This window comes from Bidens hawaiensis, unplaced genomic scaffold (genome assembly GCF_021521415.1).
Source record: "Bidens hawaiensis isolate Kalapana, Puna unplaced genomic scaffold, B.hawaiensis_p1.1 tig00041035_1, whole genome shotgun sequence".
Lineage (NCBI taxonomy): Eukaryota > Viridiplantae > Streptophyta > Magnoliopsida > Asterales > Asteraceae > Bidens > Bidens hawaiensis.
Window position 1 is genome coordinate 115,992 of NW_027497243.1, and position 27,013 is coordinate 143,004.

Consider the following 27,013-nt stretch of genomic DNA (forward strand, 5'->3'; position numbering starts at 1 on the left):
CCATCCGGGGCCCTTAGACGAAGTTTCTGACCACAAATGATCTGAGCATCAACACTCGCGAGCCAATCCATCCCAAGCACCACATCGAAACAACCAAGAGGCATCAAGTACAACCGCACCAGAAATCTATACCCGGACAACTCGATGGAACAACCCTGAATAGCCCTAGACACGGAAACGGATTTTCCTACGACGACTTCAACCTCAAACACATCGACTACGCGCTCGGGTGATTTATTCAATGAGGAACAGAAAGCGGTAGACACAAAACTCTTACTGGCAGCCGAATCAAATAAGACCGACGCCTGTAATTCATCAAGTATAAAGGTACCTGAAACAACATCCGCGTCATCCTTCGCCTTTCTCTTGGAGATGTTGAAGGCCCTCGCCCTGTCCTTCGGTTTCTCTTCCACCTTCCCCCTCTAGGAAGTCCCCTACCCGGACTCCCCCCCCCCCCGCCTTACTGGTAGGACAGTTTGGTGCCAAGTGACCGGCACCCTTACAGCGGAAACAAGTCAACGTTGTACACTCAAAATGGGGGGTGTCCAACCTTATCACAACAAAAACAGGAGCCAGACCCACTATTACATTCCCCCCTGTGCGGTTTCCCGCACTTCTTGCAATTACCCAACGCCGCATCCCTCTTAAAATCCGAATTCTTAGTCTTTACCCTCTTCTCAGCCGAATTAAAGTTGTTTGCCCTTGGTCGTTTACCATACGAATTTGAGTTCCAAGTCTTAGTAGTCTCGGTCGGCGGCAACTTCTCCCTCTGATCATACAATATACCTGCTAGGGTAACCACCGAGTGAAAAGAGTTCATGTTGGTGGTCACACACCCCTACGAATATCCACCGGAAGGCCCTTCACATACTTCTTAATCCTCTTTGTCTCAGGAGTAACCAGATCGGGACATAAGTGAGCCATCTTATTAAACTTTGTAGTATATTCCCGATGCGTCATACTGCCCGCCTCCAAGGTCAAAAATTCCTGTTCAATCTTATCCAATTCATGCGGAGGGAAAAATTGATCAAGAACCAACTTCTTCAACTCATCCCACGTCATCCTCCTAATCGAACGATCATCCATAGCCTGCGCCAGATTATCCCACCAATACAATGCCTCGGAACGAAACGAGGCAGTAGCATAAGTTACCATGTTATCCCCCTTGCACTTACTAACTCTCAGAACGGCCTCCATCTCCCTCACCCACTGATGTGCTGCCAACGTATCCTTAGTACCATCGAAAGAAGGTACAAGCAACCCCGGGTAGATACACTAACAGTCCTCACTTCGTCGTCATCCCCACTCGGCACATACACCTCCTCCTCTTCGACCTGCACCTCCTTACTCTTCCTTCCCTTACCCCGAACTCTTACCAATCATAGATTCCTCCATGGCCCTAACGGCCTCAGCAACGATCTCGGGAATGGCGCTATGGAGCACCTGGTAAACCTCATCAGCTATAGACGCGCACATAGCAGGATCTAAGGCAGGGTTATCCCCCTCCTCATGAATCAGGGTTTCCTGCTGGGGATTAGGGATTTCACGTTCGGCTTCGGCACGTGGTTTACAACCACGACCATGAACACTAGGACGACCTCTCTTAGCTGCTCGAGTATTAACCATGACTTATCCCTACAAAGACAGAACTTTAACACGGTCAAGTACAAGTGGCATTTAGAACATGTAAGGTAAGGGTAAACTGCTAATGATGTTGATCAAGTGTAATTCGTCGTTTACTTTACCCGCCCATCCTAATTTCCACCTGCCCCTAACCCCATTAGCATTCTATCTACCACTTAAACAATTAATCACATACTGGAAACTTTAAAATTCAAAGGAATGACTAAACCATTTAAAGTTACCTCTTGGCGTGCAGCTACTCGCGGTGGGCATACTAGTTTTTCTTTTCTTACAGTTCGAGTCCAAGCATTCAGGGATGCTCGGATCCCTCGAACTATGGCTTCGATACCAACTTGCGAGACTCCGAATCCCAGGAGTCCTACAGTTGGAACTCATCCATAATACTTATAACAATACTTAAACTTGAAAACAGTTTGTAACGCCTGTTAATTTTTGGCTTCAAGGATTCGAAGCTTGTAAAGTATGTACATTTCTCGGGATTTAACCGACCTTTCTCGGAAACCTTCTCGTCATCTCGGTACGTTAAAACATTTAACTTTTCAACCAAGATGTTAATTCTCTATAATTTGAAGAGCTGAATGTGAAAAATTTTTATATCAAAATCTAACCCTAAACCCTTTCCTCTTGTTCCGATCGGCAGCCTCCAGAAACCCCCCCCCCCACCCCCGCGATTTTCTTCTTTCCAGCCAAGGTGTGAGCGTAAAACATCAATTGAAGGTTAGTTCTACGATTCCCCAAGTCTTTTAAACCTTAATTGATCCTTATATTACGCATATTGATCGATAAACGACTTGTTTTAGGTTAACCGGGTGGGTGTCCAATTGAGCGGTTTTGGGACTCTTTTGGTTGAGGTTTTTGCACCAAAATATTCCTAGGTATGTCTAGTATAACATACCTAAAAATCATGTTCATTGGTGTTCGTTAGATTGGTCAACTAGTTGTAGTTTGATTGTTAGTGTTCGGTTGACTAGAATTGTAGTTTGATGCGTTTAACGCGAGGGTTGAAGTGATTAACGACTGATTCAGCTCGGGGGAACTTGGTTTGATGTACGGGCTGTTGAAAAATCATTTTTATAAGTTATGGGGGTGAATTGGTTGTCAGTTACTGAAACGGGTCGGTACAACGCGAAATTGCGTTTATTGAATAGTGGGTGCGTTGTACTTGCGAGTTACCGACCCATTTGACTCGTGTAGCGTCGTGTGGACTTGTTGGCTGTGATTTTATCATATTGGGTCTACACGGGGCTGAGTTGGATGTTAATCACCTAAACGACCCTTAAACACGCATGTTAGTGTTACCTAGTGCTTCCGGGGGTAAATTGGGAATTCTTTATTCCCGGGAGTATCTAAGGGTCGTTTTGGTGAATGTAAGGCCTCGGGGGCTGTTGTGATTGAGTTTGATGAGGTCGAGGCTTTAGGTAACTCTAACCATGTTAGTACGTCTCGTAGGATAAACGAGTCATCTCGATGTCAATAGTATTGATTGTATGTAAACAGACAGGAGTTTGAGTTATACAGGAACGAGTGCAGATGGAGACAAATACTAATCATCTAATCATATAAGAAACAGAAGAGAAAAAACCTCTACGGGCACAAAGTCAACAAACAGGAACAAAGCCCGTAGCTCAACAATAAAAAGGAAATCCAGAGTGACAACATGCTACGCCTCAGCTAAACAATTACGCGCAAAGCGTTCGAGGCGTTGAGGAATGAACGGGAGAATTCAAGGAATGAGATGAACGGTAACGCTAACGACACGAGCATTAGCCATATCCTATCCCTACAAAGACAGCACCCTAACACAATCAAGCACAGGTAGCGTTTAGAACTTGGAAAGTAAGGGTAAACAGCTAATAATGTTGATCAAGTTTTATTATTGTTTACTTTACCCGCCCATCCTAAGCACCCCCTACCCCTAACCATATTCGCATCCCATCTAACACTTAAGCAGTTTATGCACATAATAAAACCCTCATGCTTATAAAAATGAATACATAAATTTATAATTTACCTCTTGGCGTGCAGCTACTCGTGGTCGGCATTTCTAGTCTTTTATTTTACAGTTCGAGTCCAAGAATTTGGGAATGCTCGGATCCCTCGAACCATGGCTCTGATACCAACTTGTAAGACCCCGAATCCCGGGAATCCTACAGTTGGTATCACATCCACAATTTCACCAAAAATTTAAAACCAAACGTTTCATTTTATTAAAAACCAGTTCAGAGTAATAAACAGCGGAAATTAACCAGTATCAAAAACCCCAGAAAACGGGGACATGTTCCCAAAGTTAAAATAAAATTAAGTGTTTTGTTTTATTATAATTTTCTCATCTCCATTTAAGAACCTAGGTCTTCTATCCTTTGAAACTAGACCTCTTTTCCTTGGCTGTCTTGTCTGATTCACTAGAAGATTCATTCAATTTCAAGATAGCCTTCAATCTCTTTTAACTTCATTCTGTTTGTTTCTAATCATCTGAATCTTTCTCATCCTTCAAGTACTTCTCATACTTTTCTTTGTATAGCTTCATGTCTTGACCATAGTACTTATCAGGAATGTCATACTTCTTTTCTTCTTCCATCTAGCAAGAACCTGTGTGATGTCCATAATAGTCGCACTTCTTGCACCAAACCAAATTGTATGCGAAATTTTCTAAGTGTTCCTTTTGGGTACGCGAGGTTTAGTTCTTAGGTCATGTTATTAGCCCTAGTGGTATTTTGGTTAACCTTGCAAAGGTGGAAGCCGTAAACGAATGGGAATCTCCTAAGTCTCCATCCGAAATTCGTAGTTTTCTGGGCTTGGCAGGGTATTACCGCCGCTTCATTCCCGACTTTTTGAAAATTGCTTCTTCACTGACCAAGTTGACTAAGAAGAGCGTTAAGTTTGTTTGGGGTACTGAGCAGGAGGAGGCTTTTCTCGATTTGAAGAATAGGTTGACGCATGCCACGATTCTAGCTTTACCCGATGGCACTGATGATCTAGTGGTTTATTCTGATGCCTCTTAACAGGGGCTTGGGTGTGTTCTGATGCAGCGAGGCCGAGTCATCGCGTATGCCTTACGGCAGTTAAAGCCTCATGAGGCGAATTATCCTACTCACGGTTTGGAGCTGGCGGCGGTTGTGTTTGCGCTTAAGTTGTGGAGGCATTATTTGTACGGTGTTCCTTGCGTTATCTATACCGATCATAAGAGCCTAAAGTATTTCTTCGAACAAAAGGAACTGAATATGCGACAACGTCGATGGTTGGAGTTGATTAAGGATTATGATCTGGAGATTATGTACCATCCCGGTAAGGATAACCTGGTAGCCGATGCGTTGAGTCGGAAGGAGAGACCGAAACCTATTCGTGTGAAATCTTATCAGCTTATTCTTAAACCCGATATTTTGAGACAGATAGCCAACGTCCAGAACGAAGCTTTACAGGTGGAATGGATTATGTCAGAGCGTACTTGGGGTCAAGAAAAACTGTTGGAGGAAGTTGGTGATGGCATGAAGTATAAGGATGGGCGTTTATGGGTACCGAGGTATGGGGGATTCAGAGGTAAAATTTTGGATGAAGCACACAAGTCGCGCTATTCCATTCATCCGGGCGTGACCAAGATGTACCAAGACCTGAAGAAAAATTATTGGTGGCCTGTGATGAAGTATGAGGTGGCTCAGTACCTGAGTAAGTGTTTGACGTGTCTGCAAGTTAAGGCCGAGCACCAGAAGCCTTTCGGGAAACTTCAGCCCTTGGAAATACCTGAGTGGAAATGGGAGCATCTTACGATGGATTTTGTGACTAAACTACCTCGTACTCCTAGGGATAGTTATGACACCATTTGGGTAATCGTTGATAGACTGACCAAGAGTGCTCATTTCTTTCTGATCCGAGAAACTTTTAATTCCGAGCAGTTGGCCGATGTATTTATTCGTGAGATTGTTTCTAGGCACGGGGTGCCGGTATCTATTGTTTCAGATAGGGATACGCATTTTACTTCCAGATTTTGGAAGAAGTTTCATTAGAAGATGGGTACCAAACTCCTCATCAGCACCGCTTATCACCCGCAGACCGATGGTCAATCCGAGTGGACCATTCAGACTCTCGAGGATATGTTGCGAGCTTGTGTTATCGATTTTGGTGGTAGTTGGGATCGTCATTTACCGTTGGTCGAATTTTCTTATAATAACAGTTACCACGCCACGATTGGGATGCCACTGTTTAAGATGTTGTACGGTAGGAGGTGTAGGACTCCAGTATGTAGGGGTTTCATTGGTCAGTGGGTAGTTTGGAGGTGGTTGAGGCTACGACTGAGAAGCTCGATAAGATTAAGGCTTATATGAAAGCCGCTCAGGATCGTCAAAAGTCCTACGTGGATAAAAGGTGGAGGACTATTGTCTTTGAGGCTGGGGATCGAGTTATGTTGAAAGTTTCCCCTTGGAAGTGTATTATTCGTTTTCGTAAGAGGGGGAAGCATAGTCCGAGGTTCATTGGTCCATGTCGTAATTGTCCCGTGTTGGTGAGGTAGCGTATAGACTGGAATTGCCCGATGAGCTCGCAGGGATTCATCCTACTTTCCACGTATCCCATTTGAGGAAATGTTTAGCAGATGATGAGGCCCTTATGCCTCTTGATGACATTGAACTCGATAGTGAGTATAACTACATTTAAGAATCGGTTGCTATAACTGATCGTCAGGAAAGACGTTTGAGGAATAAGGTGGTTAGGCAGGTGAAGGTGCAGGGGAGGCACCGTAGGGGCTCCAAGGCTACTTGGGAGTCCAAAGACGAGATGAGGAAACTCTATCCACAGTTGTTCCTATCGAATCTGAATTCGGGGACGAATCCCATTGTAAGGGGGTGGACTTGTAACCCGTTAATTTTCGGTTTCAAGGATTCGAAGCTTGTAAAGTATGTACGTTTCTCGGAATTTAAGCGACCTTTCTCGAAAACCTTCTCGTCATCCCGGTACGTTAAAACATTTAACTTTTCAACCAAGATGTTAATTCTCTAAAATTTGAAGGGCTGGATGTGAAAAATTTTTATATCATAAACCTAACACTAAACCCTTTCCTCTTGTTCCGATCGGCAGCCTCCAGAACCCCCCCCCCCCCCCCGGGATTTTCTTCTTTCCAGCCAAGGTGTGAGCGTTAAACTTCAATTGAAGGTTAGTTCTATGATTCCCCAAGTCTTTTACACCTTATATTACGCGTATTGATCGATAAACGACTTGTTTTAAGTTAACCGGGTTGCTGTCCAATTGATCGGTTTTGGGACTGTTTTGGTTGAGGTTTTTGCACCAAAATATTCCTAGGTATGTCTAGTATAACATACCTAAAAATCATGTTCATTGGTGTTCGTTAGATTAGTCAACTAGTTGTAGTTTGATTGTTAGTGTTCGGTTGACTAGAATTGTAGTTTGATGCGTTTAACGCGAGGATTGAAGTGATTAACGACCAATTCAGCTTGGGGGAACTTGGTTTGATGTACGGGCTGTTGAAAAATCATTTTTATAAGTTATGGGGCTGAATTGGTTGTCGGTTACTGAAACGGGTCTGTACAACGCGCAATTGCGTTTATTGAATAGTGGGTGCGTTGTACTTGCGAGTTACCAACCCATTTGACTCGTGTAGCGTCGTGTGGACTTGTTGGCTGTGGTTTTATCATATTGGGTCCACACAGGGCTGAGTTGGATGTTAATTGCCTAAACCCTTAAACGCGCGTGTTAGTGTCACCTCGTGCTTCGGGGGTAAATTGGGAATCCTTTATTCCCAGGAGTATCTAAGGGTCGTTTTGGTGAATGTAAGGCCTCGGGGGCTGTTGTGATTGAGTTTTATGAGGTCGAGGCTTTAGGTAACTCGAACCATGTTAGAACGTCTCGTAGGATAAACGAGTCATCTCGATGTCAATAGTATTGATTGTATGTAAACTGACAGGTGTTTGAGTTGTGGGGCTACGTAGGGATTCTCTAGCTTGTGGTGAATACGTGTCTTGTGTCAGGTGAGTTCATGATGCCCCATTTTTAGTCTTCTAAGATTTCGGGCTAACATGTACACCTAAGCGATTTTGCTTGATGAATTGTTTAAAATTATTTTGGATGCGCTTACTTGTATAGGGTAGGCCTTGAGATGATATTATCGTATGTATGTATGTATTATAGTATGGCCAATATTTGGCGATGTTAGTAGTCGTTATCGACTACGAATGTTACGTAAGCCTACTTTGTGTTTGCATACGTTTGGATGAGATGTTACGTGTTTAGGTTGTACGTGTGCTCGACCATGATGTTATTACTTGGATGTTATATATGTGTATATATATAGGGATGTACTTATAAAGATGTTTATATATATATATAAGGATGATTATTTATTGATGATGATGGCCTAACTGATGTATCCCTTTTATATTTTAAAATCCTTGGAATGACTATTATGAATATTATTATTGATGTTATTTATTAAATCTTTAACTCACTCAGCTCAAGCTGACTTTGTGTGCATGCTAGTGTGAGTTTCAGGTTAGGAGGATGATGCCTTACCACTTGAACGTGCATGAAGCTACTTGGACGGTGAAGGGCACACTTGGATGGAAGATTTAAATATTGAACATTTTTTAAAAAAGTTTATCAAATACTTTCAAATTGGATTTTGGGCATAATTCCTGGGTTTTGGGAACTTATTTTAATAATTATGGTTTTCCGCTGAATTATACTCTGAATTGGTTGTTTTAATGGAATGGACTGTTTCCAAGTTTAAGTATTTTTATAAGTACTATGGATGAATACCAACCGTAGGATTCCCGGGATTCGGGGTCTTACACAGTTCATTCCATTAAAACAACAAATTCAGAGTATATTTCAACGGAAAACATAAATAATAAAATAAGTTCCCAAAACCCGTGAATTAAGCCCAAAACCAATTTAAATGTATTTGATAAAAATTTAAAAAAAAAATAAATCTTCAATATTTAAATCTTCCGTTCACGTATGCCCTTCACCATCCAAGTAGCTTCGTGCACGTCTAAGCGGTAAGGCATCCTCCTCCTAACTTGAAACTCACACTAACATGCACACAAAGTCAGCTTGAGCTGAATGAGTTCAAATTTTAAATAAATAACATCAATAATTAATAATCATAATAGTCATTCCAAGGATTTTAAAATATAAAAGAGATACATCAGTTAAGCCATCATCATCGATAAATAATGATCCTTATATATATATATATATATATATATATATAAAAACATCTCTATAAGCACGTCCCTATATATATATATCCAAGTAATAATATCAGGGTCGAGCAAACGTACAACCCAAACACGTAACATCTCATCAACGTATGCAAACACAAGGTAGGCATACGTAACATCCGTAGTCGATAACGACTACTAACGTCACCAAATATTGGCCATACAATAATACATACATACATACGATAGTATCATCTCAAGGCCTACCCTATAAGCCCATCCGAAATAGTTTTAAACAATTCATCAAGCAAAATGCTTAGGTGTGCATGCTAGCCCAAAATCTTAAAAGAGTAAAAAGGGGGCATCATGAACTCACCTGAAGTCAACCAAACACCAGCAACGAGCTAGAGAATCTCTAAGTGCACACTCACAAGTAAGAGCCTGTAATTTGTACACAACGCATTACTAAACTAGCCCGTAATAACACACTCGCCTAACGGACCGTCCAAACCCAATTGTTTTGACCTGAGGCCTAGCCCATACTCATTTTACTTTACCTCAGCTCCTAACAGCTTTCAATTAACCAATTCCACCCTACGATCATGGTCGGGGCTAACCATGATGCACAATTCACTTGTTTGTATGCAAATCGAGTCGAATGCACACGTAATAAATCCTTAAATCAATTGCCCAGAAAATCAGCCCCATATGGACCAAATTCCCATCTTAAATTATTCATGTATCGTAAGTATGTCACACGAGTCGATACGGTTGGCAGTTCCTTTACACGACACTCAAATTAACGTTTAAACTACAATTCGCGCACAACCGACTCAATTAACTAATCACCAACGAAATCAGCCCCGAGTACTAAAAAAATAATTTTCTCACAGCCCTTAAATCCATCTAGAGCTATGAAAACTGTTTCGGTTGGAAATTCAATCGATTAACGCATCAAACTCAACAATTAACAATTCTACACTCGATAAACCATAGTTTTCGAAATAAAGTCAATTGACCGACCTAAACACCTTCAATGACCACGAAATTTTAATATGATGTAAATGTCTTACCTGGGAATCATTTTACACCAGAAGCCTGGATTTTTATCCATGGGAATCGGGTCAATTGAACCCTAACCAAAATTTGTCATACAAAACGAATCGAAAAAATTGAGCATCAATACGACTAAGATTGGACGAAGAGAGTGTTGGTGATTGTAGTACATACCTTGAACCACTTCTAGTAGCTTGGAATTGATCAAAAGTCAAAAAACAAAGGGAGGGGGTGGCTGCCTTAGTCCGATCGGGAATAGGGAGGGGCAAATGGGGTTAGGGTTTATGATATAAAGATTTTTCACATCTAGCCTTCAAGTTTTAAGGAATTAACATCTTGGTGGAAAAGTTAAATGCTTTAACGTACCGGGATGATGAGAAGGTTTCCGAGAAATGTCGGTTAAATCCCGAGAAATATACAGACTTCACAAGCTTCAAATCCTTGAACCGAAAATTAACAGGCGTTACAATTTGTAAAGGATTTATTTGATTTTTAAATAAATAACATGGTTTTAAAAATAATATCCAAAAACAATGCATTGACCCGGGTTCGAACCCGGGTCTGAAGCTTAACAACCTACAGACTTAACCTGTTGAACCAAACTAAAAAGTTGAATGTATACATAATGAAAAACTTATAAATTATGTTATTAGTTTGTCATCTTCTCCATAAAAGCCTAGGTTTCAATTCTCTTAATCTGGTTCATGTACGTTTAAATTATGTTAGGGCTTTTGATTTATAGATTACAAAGATCGGAATACATATAATAATTACCTGAATGTGTTCTTGGTTCGAGGTGAATGGAGACTCGCCGGAAAACAGGAATTCAAGCTTCAGATTATAACTATTAAGAGATAATGAGAACGAGGGAGGGGTGTGAGCGAGTGTAGATGGGTGTGAGGGTCCTTTTTATACTAGTAATTGTTGCATAGCATCATTAATTCATGTTTATTATTTTGGCCGATAATCCGGCGGAAATTACGGGATCCGTTTGGTAGTTAAAGCGTAATTAAAAGGTTGATTAATGGTCATAGTTGACGTCCAGAGTCGTGACACTAACTAATCGGGTCAAAGAACGAGATTTAAGGGGCTGTTATATGGGCTACCGGAATTTCGGGGTCGCCAGAAGTTTCGCCAGCCGGGAAAACGGGGTGGGTGACGGGCTGGGTAAAGTTAGGATTGATTTATTATATATTTTACAGTTTGGCCCCTCATGTTTCAGTTTTGTTTAAAAAAACAGAATTTAATTATAACTTACAATTTGAACCTTGAACTTCCTTATTGTGTTAAGATTAGAAAAATTGAACGTAATTTACGACTTTGATCCCGAACTTAGAAACGAGATAAAAGGTGGAGCAAATGCTTAATTACTTGGATAATTTTTATGTTATACTCGCTTTGTTTGCGGATTAATTAAACATTTAAATTCAATGAACGAGCAATTTAGATCCCGAAATTTCATGAATAAACAATGAACGAGCAATCTTCGTAAATTATCGAGAAATATATTAATGATAATACAATAACAAACACACATCGAAACGACAAAACGAGTCGGTTTAATGAACACAAATTCAAATACGAATGTCATATAAATACATGAAACGAAACTTGATATTAACAATTAACATTATAATATATGTATATATATATATAGTTATTTATTTATAAAAGAAACCGAAAAATTCAAAACGGGTCGGGTTTTGAGGTTTGAAAAGTAACGAATGTTACAAGATCCACAACTTTTAGAAATTTCGTCCCGAAATTAAAAATAAAGTAAATTTTATAAGAAAACAACTAATATAAGAAGTTGTTAAAAGTTTTAATATTATATATATACATAATTAAATAACAACAATGACGTCGATCTTTGAATGGCCCGAAAAAACGCCATAAATGGGAATATGACAAGGATACTTATATATAGGATTTACCAGCGGCATATCCACCATGCCCTTATCATATTTCATTTGTCTCGTCCTTTAAAATCATTCTAGGTTTCGAGTTATTGCACACAACGTACTTATTTTGACTTCCATGCGAGGACTTGGATAATTACGTGTCGACCCATAATTACCTTTATCGTCGGATGGTCCACATAATCCGTCCCATTGTGTGGGTTAAGATAAAATAAATTCTTATATGACAACTTTTAAATCTAGAATAATAAACTATAAGGAATGAACAATAACAAAAATTTATAAACAAGTCCTTGAGGTCAAGGATAAGTGAAAACATTAGGTCCAAATAAGTGAAATCGTTAAAGTTTAAACGAAATAACAACGTTATTGAAGTTATAATGAAATAAACGAGATTCTAGAGTAACCTATAATAATAATAAATGAGATCGTTAAAGTCATGAACATCAACATAATTAAACGAACATTGAATTCGAGAATAACCGAGCAAGTAAACGTGGCATTAAGCCAACAAAATATAAACACATAAGTCACTACAGCATTGGGTACGAGAATAAGTTATATAAACGAAATTCTAATAACCGAATAGAGTAATCCTTGGAGTCAATAATGACTCGTTAAACAAATGAAAATTTTCAATGAATACCAATGTGAATAAAGACCAAATTGAGATAAATAATTAAGCTTCGAGATCAAAATAAAATATTGGTCTCAAACTGATAAATCATTGAGATCAATTACAAATTCCATAATTGAAACTTCGAAATTCTAATAACCGAATAAAGTAATCCTTGGAGTCAATAATGACTCGTTAAACAAATGAAAATTTCCAATGAATACCAATGTGAATAAAGACCAAATTGAGATAAATAATTAAGCTTCGAGATCAAAATAAAATGTTGGTCTCAAACTGATAAATCATTGAGATCAATTACAAATTCCATAATTGAAACTTCGAGATCAAAGTAAGACATTAGCCTCAATTTGATGAAACAAGAATAATAATAAAGTAATTCGATGAAACATCGTGCGAAAGAGAACCAAACAAAATACCCCCAAAATGATTCGTGTAAAATAATAAACTCAACATGTATATGGTCCCATTTTCCCCTAGTTGATTATATTTATGGGAAAACAGTTGTAGACCACAAGATTGAAATAACAAAGTAACCGAAAAATGCAACTATGAAGGAAACTAATTCACTAATTAATGAATAACCAAACTCAATATTAAATTCGTAAACAGTCTTTGAAAGAAATCGATACATGAAATTATTTTGAAAATGTTCAAACGGAATAATATTTATTACAGCGATACACATGAAAGAAAGGAAAACGAAAGGTATTTTTCGATGTTCGTCTTCTCAATGGTGGTTTGTGGTATGGAAGTTGTTATGGGAGTGGTGGTATGGTTTATCCACTCGAAACTCGTTGCCGTTGACAAAGAAGGGAAAAGAAGTGATGGTTGACATTGTTTGTGACAATATTTTGTAAAACCTATTGTTTTTATAATCTCAAGGAAAGATTATAATAATAATTTGTAGGAAAGAAAAAGAAATATCCGTAGCTAGCACTAAACTTGGAAAACTTGATAAAACTTTTAGTGTAAGAGATTTTCTATTGGACGGCGCACTATGAAAACATTGAGGGTCGTCAAGTAAAATGACTCGTTGGAGATAAATCTTTTATAATAATAATGTAATAGCCTTACGGGCTAAAGACTTGTTTGAAGTAAAGGATTTTACTTTATTTGTAAATTTATTTTAACCCTTGAAAAATATCAAGTATAACACTTGAAAAATATTATAAGAATAATAATGGTAGTAGTAGTAGTGGTGGTAGCAGCAGCAGCAGCAGTAATAATAATAATAATAATAATAGTAATAATTAACATTAATATTAATAATAGTAATATTAATAAATATATTAATAAGTAATAATCATAATATTGATTAATATTAATAATAATATTGATAATAGCTCGTTTAAAATGATTTTTTTTTGATAAAATAAATGATTATACTTCGCATAAAGAAATATTTTGTGAATATATATTTATTAATCACCTATTTTAAAATAATCGAGATTTGAAATTTCGCGTAAAAGGTGTTTATAAAAGAAATAACGTGGGAAAAGTATGCAAAAATATAGACATGTTTGGAAAGACTAAGTATTGAAGCCAAAAAAAAAAATAAATAATCTTTAATCAGACAAGGAATTCAGGTGGCAGAAACGAGTTAGGGTTTTTTTTTCCACAGTATTGCGGGTGTGCTCGAGTTACTACAATAGTAACGAACTTGAAGTATGAGCGTAAGGTAAGGCAGAAGGTTGGGATGAATGGTTGGGTAATGGGAATAAATGTGTGGTGTCAAGTATGTATAGTTTCGAGACAAAGGTTGATGAGTTGGCCGAACATAACATCATTTGGAACATTTCAACATTGCGATAGCGAAGTGGGGGAACCGTACGTGTCATACAAAGGGTGGGTTCTCGTGTAAATATCTTGGTTGGGTTGGGTTTGAGTATCCAAGAGTTAGGTTGGGTTAGTTTTGAGTTAGACATAGCTTTGAGGTTTGAATGTATTGTTGTGGTTAGTGGAAATCATGGCCGGGATTGCGATGGTAAATTGCTTGATGATTTGGGTTGTCGTTTTGTGGGTTGATTTTCGAGGGCAGCGTCGATGAGAACGAGAAGGCATGAAGTGTGAACAATTCGCGTGACATTGGACGTAAATATGATATTCATAGTAAAATCAAAAGAAACGTTACATTAGAGATTCTTAAAATCGTAATCCATCTATAAATATGTAAATAAATAAATAAGTACAATCGAATGAATCAAAATTTGGATTCGAAATCGAAGTGTTCATGAGTCAGCAGTGATCTTGTAATTATTTTTTTTTTTTTTGAAAAATATATCAATTTTTGAAATAAAAAAAACAGAATTACTACAAACCTAATATGAGTAATGGAATTGAATTGAAAATCGAGTGTTTACGTACCACCATAACTTTTCGAATTTTCAATTAAAACCATAATAATAAACGAATTATATAAATAAACCGAACTGATAATCGACAATTCACTCATCACCGTGACTTTTCGAATTCTCAATTTTAAAACACACGAAAAAATGAGTATTGAAAATCGACTATTCATGTATCACCATGACTTTTCGAATTTTCATTTTTAAACCCAAAACAGTACATGAATATATAAATAAAGGAAATGAACTGAAATTCGACGATTCAAGTGTCACCATGACCTTTCGAATTATAATAAGTAAAAGAAACGAGTTGAACTCGACAATTCGTGTAACAACACAACTTTTAGAAATTTTCATGAATATATAAGCTCAGAAAATGAATTAAAACTCTACTTTTCACATAACCCAATGACTTTTCAAAAGCGTAATATCAAATTAAGTCTTTGGAATCACAAGTTGTATGAATCATCATAACTTGTGTGTCCCAATGAAATAAAAAATGCATAATCAAATCGAACTAAAAGCTGGGTATTTATGTATCACCACGACTTGTCAGACTTTTAGTTAAAACACATTGTAAAACATTGAGGGTCAGAGTCACACGTCGCATGAAACACCATGACTTGTGTGACATCCCAAGGAGTGCAACCATATCCTTATCACAAAGGGGATATGGTCTTTTGAGAAACCTTGTTTTAGGACTAAGCCTTTGACTTGTGTGTGTGCACTTGTGTTCATGAGGCATTAATGAAATCAGCAGTACAGTAATACAGTAATAGTAAGTGTGTTTAAACAATCAAGTAGAGGCTCACATAATTCTATTATGCAACCTAGACATTTAACAAATAAGCTATAGCTACCTAGAACACTACGTCTAATGTCCTATCTTATAGCCACGGCTCTGATACCAATCTGTAACACCCTGGCTAAAGCAGAAACGCCCGAGTATGACGTACAGATTGCTCAAACACACGTGACACTATTAGATGACCATAATAACGTTATTTCATTTAAATCTTCATGTAACACAAGTTTATCAAATAATACAAGTTGTAACAAATAAATAAACAATTGATAAGTTGTTCTTTGAATATTCTATAGGCATACTATGTGTCTTCTAACTTTCATCCTCGTATCTTTACACCTGTAACATACGTATAAAATAAAGTCAGCTATGAACATAGCTGGTGAGAATCCCACAGTTGGAAATAATACGTAAAAATTATACAATTCCATGAAACTTGTGAAATGAGCACATAAGGGTTCTTTACACTCGATGCAATGGACCTGATTGTAAAGAACAAACGAAGGTCTTTTCCAGTTAGGGCTACCAACGTACTTGGATATGAGGTCCCTTTTCCACTCGATACAAATGGACCTGAGTGCAAATGGGGGCGTATGATCATACTTATTGAGGCAACCACTTGAAATCCACGTATATAACAAATAAGAAAGTAAGCACACAAGTCCATGATATGAATTGTAGTTTGTAAGCAAAATTGTAAATCTTGAAGTTTGATAATAAATACATATGTCACCCCAAAATACGAAGACGTTTAAAAAGGGGTTGTGAGAAACTCACCTTGAAGTAGATGATAAACGAGAAATGAAATCCGAAAGCAACTGAAAGTGTGTTAAAGAACTTGAAGCGATTGAACTTCTCGAACTATAAATAAAAATAAATACGAAATTTTAAAGACTAACTAACGGGATTACACGGGTTAATTATTTAGTTTTAAAGATGTCGCGTTATATATTTCATTGTCTTAAGGCGTGAAATGCTATTCCAAGCTTAACGGAGGTTTAACGGTTTTTAATATTATAAATTTAATACTAATATGGGAGTTACGGTTTTACTAGGACAGATCATATCTTAAAAAAAATTTATGTTTAAAGTTAACGATTTATAAAGCTAACGGATTAAAGGCTAACGAATTAATGTTAACGAATTTATAGACTAGCGTTAATGGTTTAACAAGTTATAAAGCTAAAGAATGTAAAAAAAAAAACTAAATTAAATAATTTATTATTTAATAAATGAATTATAATATCACCGAAGCATGAATTTATTTAGAAGTTAGCTATTATTATAAAATTACTAATTTTATAGCTTTTCATTATCTTAAATAATATTTACGTTTTAATAGAAATTTGGTTAATATTACGATGTAAAGGGTGTAACGAAAAAGATACGAAGATAAATGTTTGCAAAACTTAGACTAACGTTTTCACGAAGAATTTATATTTTAATGGTTTCAACGAAAATGTTTTAAAGAATTAAAGTTTGCGTTTTAATAAATAAACGGATTTTAAATGTGGCTTGCGAAAACAAAAGTGGTGTTTTTAAAAGAAAAGGTGATTAATATATTTTATATTTAATTTATAAAATATTTTATTTGGTATTAAAATAATTTTATGATTTGTAAAGGATTTATTTGATTTTTAAATAAATAGCATTGTTTTAAAAATAATATCAAAAAACAATCCTTCGACCCGGGTTCGAACCCAAGCTTGAAGCTTAACAACCTACAGACTTAACCAGTTGAACCAAACTAAGAAGTTGAATGTACACATAATGAAAAACTTATAAATTATGTTATTAGTTTGTCATCTTCTCCATAAAACCCTAGGTTTCAATTCTCATAATCTGGTTCATGTATGTTTAAATTATGTTAGGGCTTTGATTTACAGATTACAAAGATCCGAATACATATAATAATTACCTAAATGTGTTCTTGGTTCGAGGTGAATGGAGACTCGCCGGAAAACGGGACTTCAAGCTTCAGATTATAACTATTTAAAGAGAATGAGAACGAGGGGGGGTGTGAGCGAGTTTAGATGGGTGTGAGGGTCCTTTTTATACTAGTAATTGCTGCATACCATCATTAATTCATGTTTATTATTTTGGCCGATAATCCGGCGGACATTACGGGATCTGTTTGGTAGTTAAAACGTAATTAAAAGGTTGATTAATGGTCGTAGTTGACGTCCAGAGTCGTGACACTAACTAATCGGGTTAAAGAACAAGATTTAAGGGGCTGTTATATGGGTTGCCGGAATTTCGGGGTCGCCGGAAGTTTCGCCTGCCGGGAAAACGGGGTGGGTGACGGGCTGGGTAAAGTTAGGATTGATTTATTATATATTTTACAGTTTGGCCCCTCATGTTTCAGTTTTGTTTAAAAAAACATAATTTAATTATAACTTACAATTTGAACCTTGAACTTCCTTATTGTGTTAAGATTAGAAAAATTGAACGTAATTTACGAATTTGATCCCGAACTTAGAAATGTGATAAAAGGTGGAGCAAATGCTTAATTACTTGGATAATTTTATGTTATACTCGCTTTGTTTGCGGATTAATTAAACATTTAAATTCAATGAACGAGCAATTTAGATCCCGAAATTTCATGAATAAACAATGAACGAGCAATTGTCGTAAATTATCGAGAAATATATTAATGATGAACAAATAACAAACACACATCGAAACGACAAAACGAGTCGGTTTAACGAATACAAATTCAAATACGAATGTCTTATAAATACATGAAACGAAACTTGATATTGACAATTAACATTATAATATATGTATATATTTATATATATATATATATATATATATATATATATATATATATATATATATATATTTATAAAAGAAACCAAAAAATTCAAAACGGGTCGGGTTTTGAGGTTTGAAAAGTAACGAATGTTACAGGATCCATAACTTTAGAAATTTCGTCCCGAAATTAAAAATAAAGTAAATTTTATAAGAAAATAACTAATACAAGAAGTTGTTAAAAGTTTTAATATTATATATATATAATTAAATAAAAACAATGACGTCGATCTTTGAATGGCCCGAAAAGACGCCACAAATGGGAATATGACAAGGACACTTATATATAGGATGTACTGGCGGCGTATCCACCATGGCCTTATCATATTTCATCTGTCTCATCATTTAAAATCATTCTAGGTTTCGAGTTATTGCACACAGCGTACTTATTATGACTTCCATGCGAGGACTTGGATAATTACGTGTCGACCAATAATTACCTTTATCGTCGGATGGTCCACATAATCCTTCCCATTGTGTGGGTTAAGATAAAATAAATTCTTATATGACAGCTTTTAAATCTAGAATAATAAACTATAAGGATTGAACAATAACAAAAATTTATTAACAAGTCCTTGAGGTTAAGGATAAGTGAAAACATTAGGTCCAAATAAGTGAAATCGTTAAAGTTTAAAAGAAATAACAACGTTATTGAAGTTATAATGAAATAAACGAGATTCTAGAGTAACCTAGAATAATAATAAATGAAATCGTTAAAGTCATGAACATCAACATAATTAAACGAACATTGAAGTCGAGAATAACCGAGCAAGTGAACGTGGCATTGAGCCAACAAAATATACACACATAAGTCACTACAGCATTGGGTACGAGAATAATTTATATAAACGAAATTCTAATAACCGAATAGTGTAATCCTTGGAGTCAATAATGACTCGTTAAACAAATGAAAATTTCCAATGAATACCAATGTGAATAAAGACCAAATTGAAATAAATAATTAAGCTTCGAGATCAAAATAAAATGTTGGTCTCAAACTGATAAATCATTGAGATCAATTACAAATTCCATAATTGAAACTTCGAGATCAAAGTAAGACATTAGCCTCAATTTGATGAAACAAGAATAATAATAAAGTAATTCAATGAAACATTGTGTGAAAGAGAACCAAACAAAATACCCCAAAATGATTCGTGTAAAATAATAAACTCAACATGTATATGGTCCCATTTTCCCCTAGACGATTTTGTTTATGGGAAAACAGTTGTAGACCACAAGATTGAAATAACAAAGTAACCGAAAAATGCAACTATGAAGGAAACTAGTTCACTAGTTAACGAATAACCAAACTGAATATTAAATTCGTAAACAGTCTTTGAAAGAAATCGATACATGAAATTATTTTGAAAATGTCGAAACGGAATAATATTTATAACAGCGATACACTTGAAAGAAAGGAAAACGAAAGGTATTTTGCGTTGTTCGTCTTCTCGATGGTGGTTTGTGGTATGGAAGTTGTTATGGGAGCGGTGGTATGGTTTATCCACTCGAAACTCGTTGCCGTTGACAAAGAAGGGAAAAGAAGTGATGGTTGACATTGTTTGTGACAATATTTTGTAAAACCTATTGTTTTTATAATCTCAAGGAAAGATTATAATAATAATTTTTTGGAAAGAAAAAGAAATATCCTTAGCTAACGCTAAAGCTTGGAAAACTTGATAAAACTTTTAGCGTAAGAGATTTTCTGTTGGGCAGCGCCCTATGAAAAAATTGAGGGTCGTCAAGTAAAATGACTCGTTGGAGATAAATCTTTTATAATAATAATGTAATAGCCTTACGGGCTAAGGACTTGTTTGAAGTAAAGGATTTTACTTTATTTGTAAATTTATTTTAACCCTTGAAAAATATCAAGTATAACACTTGAAAAATATTATAAGCATAATAATGATAGTAGTGGTGGTGGTGGTGGTGGTGGTGGCGGCGGCAGTACTAATAATAATAATAATAATAATAATAATAATAATAATAATAATAATAAAAATAATAATAGTAATAGGAATAATGATAGTAATAATTGGTATTAATATTAATAATACTAATATTAATAAATATATTAATAAGTAATAATCATAAAGCCAATGTCTGTTTTTCTAGGCAAATAAATTAAGAAAGAGGCTAAGAAACGAGAGGACCCTCAAGGGCATAAAAAAACCGGATCCCCCAAGACACAACTCCTACACCCCTTCCTCGTCATGGGTGCCCACACATGAAACCCCACCCTTATGCTGTTTTGTTCGATGTCATAGTCTCAGTCCCGGTTTAAAACTCCGAGCATGCTTCCTAAGATATAGAAACATTCTTATATTAAGAAACTGTCGAGAGCTCACCTTGGGTTTCCTTTAATGGACGATCCAAAGCTCGTCCCGTTTATAGAAGCGTTTAAGAGTGCTATTCCCAGGTAGGCACACCCTTTCATCTCAGACATTAGAGACGTAAACCCAGTCGGTAATTGTGATTTCGAGCAGTCACTGTGGGTTTAGGGATAAATCATAAACACTGGGCTGATGTTAGGCAAAAATTGTTGAACGAGATTGACACGAACGAAGCGTGGTAGGGGCTCGTGTTTTATAGAGAGCATGACGATTTTTATTATACGGATCATTCCCAACTAGACTGGTTCAATACGGTTAGACCGACACCAGAGAGTCGTTGGTCAGACGTACCCCTCATGGAAACTTGGTTGCTTAGGCGTATGGGTGTGCTCTAGTCAATCTAGATGGCAGTAACAGCCATTCTTTTTTCCCGATGAGACATGGTCCCAACCAGCTCTCTAAGATTCTGGTTATAGCCATCGTTAATTATGGAGGTAATCATTGGATCAATGTAATTGGAAGGGGATTTCCTAATGTCGTGGCCGGTAAGTAATTGGGCAAGGTATGCGGAACTAGAGGCACAACAATGGGAAAGATAATACCTAGACCACATAAACGAGTATAAGAACCTAAGCAAGACATGGCAAGCCCCCAAAGGTTTCAATGATTTAGAATGACATAATTCTGTCTTAAAAGTTGTAATAAGAATGTAATAATATCATTTGTAACAATGTTCAGGTGTTCATATAATAATGATAATAATAATAATAGCAATAATAATAATAATAAAAATAATAACAATAATAATAATTAAAATAATAATAATAATAAAAATAAAAATAATAATAATAACTATAATAATAATAGTAATATCAATAATAATAGCAATAATAAAAAATAATAATAATAAAAATATTAGGCCTTTGTAACAAAATGAAGGGTTAAAACGCGCTATATACGCCGTGCATAGCATTATTACTAGGTCTATACTTTTTTAATTTGATTATTATTATTAGTAGTATTATTATTATTATTGTTGTTGTTGTTATTATGTTTTGTTATATTATATTATATTATAATTGATGGAGAACGAGGATGTGGAGCAGGAGCAGGAGCACCACCAGATATAGGGTGACGACGTTTTAGTTGATTACTTACGTTTATAGTTTCAGGTCGGTACCGACCATTCTGTCCGCTATCTGCGCCTCCGACGGATGACCCTGCGTTATAACACGGTTATTTGTTGGTAGTTTTTAGACAATTGTGCCGCCCAAGATCGTACGACCAAGTACTTCGGTGAGGGTACGCACCAGAGTCGATGTTTCAGTGTTGCCCACACCGCGCACCAGGAGCTCACAATGGAGTTGTATTCTACGTTACGTGTTAGGTATCTATAATGTTTATAGTTAACTATATTATATAATATTATATTTTATTATATTATATAATATTAGATTTTTTATATTAGATTTTTCAATATTATATTATAATATACTATATTATATTATATTATTTCAGGCCGTGCGCGGCAGGTACGGGGTTGATCTGGATGAGGCGGCCAGGTGCAGATGATCGTCACACAGAGATTTCTTTTCACATGTTCAGGCACGATATCCACCTCTCTATGGAGAAGTTCTCCGTGGCGCTTAATCTATACACGGAGGCGGATGTACGGCTTCCGCTTTACCCGGAGAGCATACACCAGTTACCAAACGACGACTTGAGGATCTGGTGGAGCAAGATTACCGACGAGGCTTTCGGGGCTAGGGTTACGTAAACGAAGGTCTCCGCCATCAGGGACCCGCTGCACAGGTATGCAAACATGGGCATATTACATTACATTATGTTATGTTATGTTATGTTATGTTATGTTATACAGGTACTTTCATAGACTGATTGCGACGTCTATTACGTAGCGTAGCCAGGGCGTAGAGCATTGCAGCCTCCATGATCTATTTTCTTTGCGGTGCATGCTGACCCGCACGGCCTGCAACCTCGATCTGGGGTTTGCAGACTACTTTGTCGGGTACTATCGATGACAGTTACAAGGTTCGTTGCTGGGTTTCCCGTACGTTACCCAGATTGAGATTTCATTGGGGGTACGGAGAGCAGGTAGATGCTTTACCTATCCCAGGTGTAACATATCGGATTTTTCGTATTTGTGTTCGTTTATGTTTAAACAGATTCGTGAATGTAATTCGGATCTTTCGAACAATTTAAAACTTGTATTTATTGGTATTTAACTTGGTTTAACTTATTTTATACTTTCATAACTTTCAATCATCCCAAATAGTCCTTAGAAACTCTAAAAATCGCTTAAAATGGCTAAATATGCATTTTCGAGAATTACAAGGACTAATTTTGTCAATTCTTTCTTATTTTTTATTAAATTAACAAAACTTAAACACCAAGAAATGTTATTGCAGATTCCAAGTCATTTTCTTGTTGTCCAAGCCGAATTATTTTAGTTATTGTACCCGATTTTCTCATTAATAGCTTATTTCATTTTCTAATCGAGTGGATTACTTCATAAAAAAGTTATAATTCATTATACTTAATCAAAACACAACTAAAAACCCTAAAAACTACTAAAAACATAAGCCACCATCCCCTAATCTTGAAATCCACCTTCTCCTCTATGAATTTCATAAAGATTGTTCAAGTTCTTTCATCTACGGTTGACTTTGATGCTCAAGACAACTTTGACCTCGAGCATCTCTTGTTCCAGTTATCTTATGATAAAATGTGTATTTTTATATAACTAGTAAAAGCCCTCAATCAATTTTACTGATTGATGGGGTTTGTCGGTCAATTGCTTTCCGACCCGTTTAAGGGCATAATAGTTAAATTCTTTGACTATCCGATTACTCAACCTTCTGGTCTAAATTAGCATTTGGGCCAGAAGACTTTTATGCTTGTTTCGAAATTTTTAGTGTACGGACCAAAACCCGATTATTGAATCGCTGTTCGGATTCTGGTCAGTACCAGCTCCTTATTTACTGAAAACCTCATAACCGGAGTTCTATACATTTGTTTGAATTGATTCCAGCTGCTATATTCTTGGTTTCGACTTAATTTTATTTTGTATAAGTCTCAGGTCTTGTTGGATCAGAACACTTGTCACGCTAACTTTGCTCGTTTATTTTATCTCTCTGTTTATTCACTTAATCGTCATGGTGAGAAGTCATTCCCTACTTTTACACCTTCTAAACATTTTGGTAACACTTTCTTACTTATAAGTATTTACATATTATATATTATTCGCATTAGCAAACTATGAGTGTTGTGTGCTATCAATTAAATGCTAATTGCTTAATTGTTTACTTTATCGCATTCGGAGTGGTCCATCATAATCACATTAAAGTATGATCATGCGCCGTCTAAGTAGCCAAAGCCCGATTCGCTTGGTGATGGTTAACCAACACCCACATTTGTATATGCTAGTCATAGTAGCCAATGCCCGATTTGTAAGGCAATGCTCAACTGACATAACTATTTGCACATGATTTGATTGATTTATACTCACAATATCAGTTTTACTCATTTTACTTATACATTATTATTAGTGTCAAAACTGGTGACTTTTCTCACTCAACCACGTGTTGAAAAATCTATATTATTTTATACGCATTTGCAGGTTATCATTTGGTTTGAAGCTAAGATGAAGAAACACTTAGAGAGACCTTAGTTAATGAAATATAAGATATTTGGGTACTATTTTTATCTTGATAATTTGTTAAAATTTGCGTACTTGATTGAAATTTTGAAATAAATAAATAATTAGATATTGTCATATTTAAATTGTATATAGTACCTTGTGAGCTGTGAACCAACGGTTCGCACCCCGGCATTTCCACCTGAGTTGGGGTTTGACACCAGGGGTCCCTCCGCGCCCGTTGGACCATAGTCCTTGCTCGAGCATTCATATTGTTTAGTCACTTGAGAGGCCCAACGACCCGTACGACCGTCTCGTGACTAGGGTGTAAGGCCCCGAACCCCGGTTACCCCACAGTTGGTAATCATTCAAAACACTCGTAAAAATAATTAAACTTAAAACAATTCACTACATTAAAATAACCATTTCAGAGTATAATTCAGCAGAAAACATAAATAATAAAATAAGTTCCCAAAACCAATTTAAATAAATGTTAAAAAGAAAACATTTATTATTATTAAAACATCCGACTACGTATGCTCTCCACCATCCAAGTAGCTTCGTGCACATCCAAGCGGTAATGTATCAATCTCCTAACCTGAAACTCACACTAACATGCACACAAAGTCAGCTTGAGCTGAGTGAGTTCAAGTTTTTATAAATAACATCTATAATAATAATCATAATAGTCATTCCAAGAGTTTTAAAATAAAAGGGATAAAACAGTTAGGTCAAATAAACGGGATAAAACAGTTAGGCTATCATCAACAATAAGTAATCATCCTTATATATATATATATACACATATATATATATAAACATCCTTATAATTATATATGAAAGCATCCTTATAATTATATACCTACATATATATCATCCAAGTAATAACATCAGGGTCAAGCAAACGTACAACCCAAACACCTAACATCAGGGTCGAGTAAACGTACAACCCAAACACGTAACATCAACGCATGCAAACACAAAGTAGGCATACGCAACATCAGTAGTCGAAACGACTACAACAGCGCCAAATATAGGCCAAACAATAATGTGTGTGTATATATATATATATATTTAACATCCCAAGGCTTACCATATACTAGCAAACCTATATAAAATCGTTTAAAACATTTCATCAAGCAAAATCGCTTAGGTGTGCATGCTAGCCCAAAACTTAAAAAGATTTAAACGGGGTATCAAGAACTCACCTGAAATCGATTGAACACCTGCAACGAGCTAGGAAATCCCTAAGTGCACAATAACAAGTAAGGGCCTGTAAATAGTACACAACGCGTTACTAAACAGACCGTAAGAACACTCTTGCCTAATGGGCCGTTCAAGCCCAACACTTTGGCCCAAGGCCCAACACGTTGGCCCAAAGCCCAACACTTTGGCCCAAGGCTCAACACCTTGGCCCAAGGCCCAACACTTGGCCCAAGGTCCAACAACTTGGCCCAAGGCCCAACCCATACCCAATTACTTTACCTCAGCCCCTAAAACCTTTCAACTAACCAAATCCACCGGTACGCCTAAAACGAACTTATCGATTAATAACGAGTAAAATACGTAGATTTTAGCGTGCGAAGATCCATTTAATTACATAGAATAACCTTTGAAATAAATTATTAAATTTTTAAAAGACCTTAATAAATGTCTTAGGTTTATAAAAATATTTTTGTTATATTTTTCTATTGGACACAAAAATTATAAAAATTCCTCCAACACAGCAAGGTACGTGCAGCTATTTCAGTGCGCAACAAAATGGTTTTATTTTTATAAAATTCATTACCAAACCAAACTAAACGATTCCAATTGGGTTTGGTTCCAAACTCAAAATACTAACTTCCAGAAGTGGAACCAACCAATTTGGACCTGTCGAAAAAAGGTTATGATGTCGGGAAGACAGACCAGTATCCATCATCCCGCATCAGCTTTGACACTCGATTTTATAAATTCATAAAAACCATTCAAATCTCGTCCAAAAATTACGTATTATACCTCTCTGGAAACTAGACTCAAAGTAGAACATCATGGAATCAAGAATCGATCAAAAACATTGGATTACCATGGTGTTACAAACCCTACAATAAACATATACGAATCTGTCAGCAAACTGTTATCATCAAAACTCAACCTTAATGACCAATAAGCGCGTTAATATGATCAATTAAGGTGTAAAAGACATGGGTAATCATAAAACCGACCTTGAATTGAAGTTTTCACGGCCAAAACTTGGCTGGGCAGAAGAAACACGAGCAGGAATTGAAGTTTTGAAACCTTTTCCAAAACCTGGAGGTGAAACGCGTATCCCTATCCGAAACAATAGATACTGGAACCCCGTGCCTAGAGACGATCTCACGAATAAACACATCGGCCAGCTACTCAGAATTAAAAGTCTCTCGAATCGGCAAGAAGTGAGCGCTCTTGGTCAGTCTATCCCCGATTACCCAAATGGTGTCATAATTACCCCTAGGAGTACGAGGCAGTTTAGTCACGAAATCCAAAGTAAGATGCTCCCATTTCCAATCAGGTATTTCCAACGGCTTAAGTTTCCCAAACGGCTTCTGATGCTCGGCCTTAACTTGCAGACATGTCAAACACTTACTTACATACTGAGCCACCCCAAACTTCAT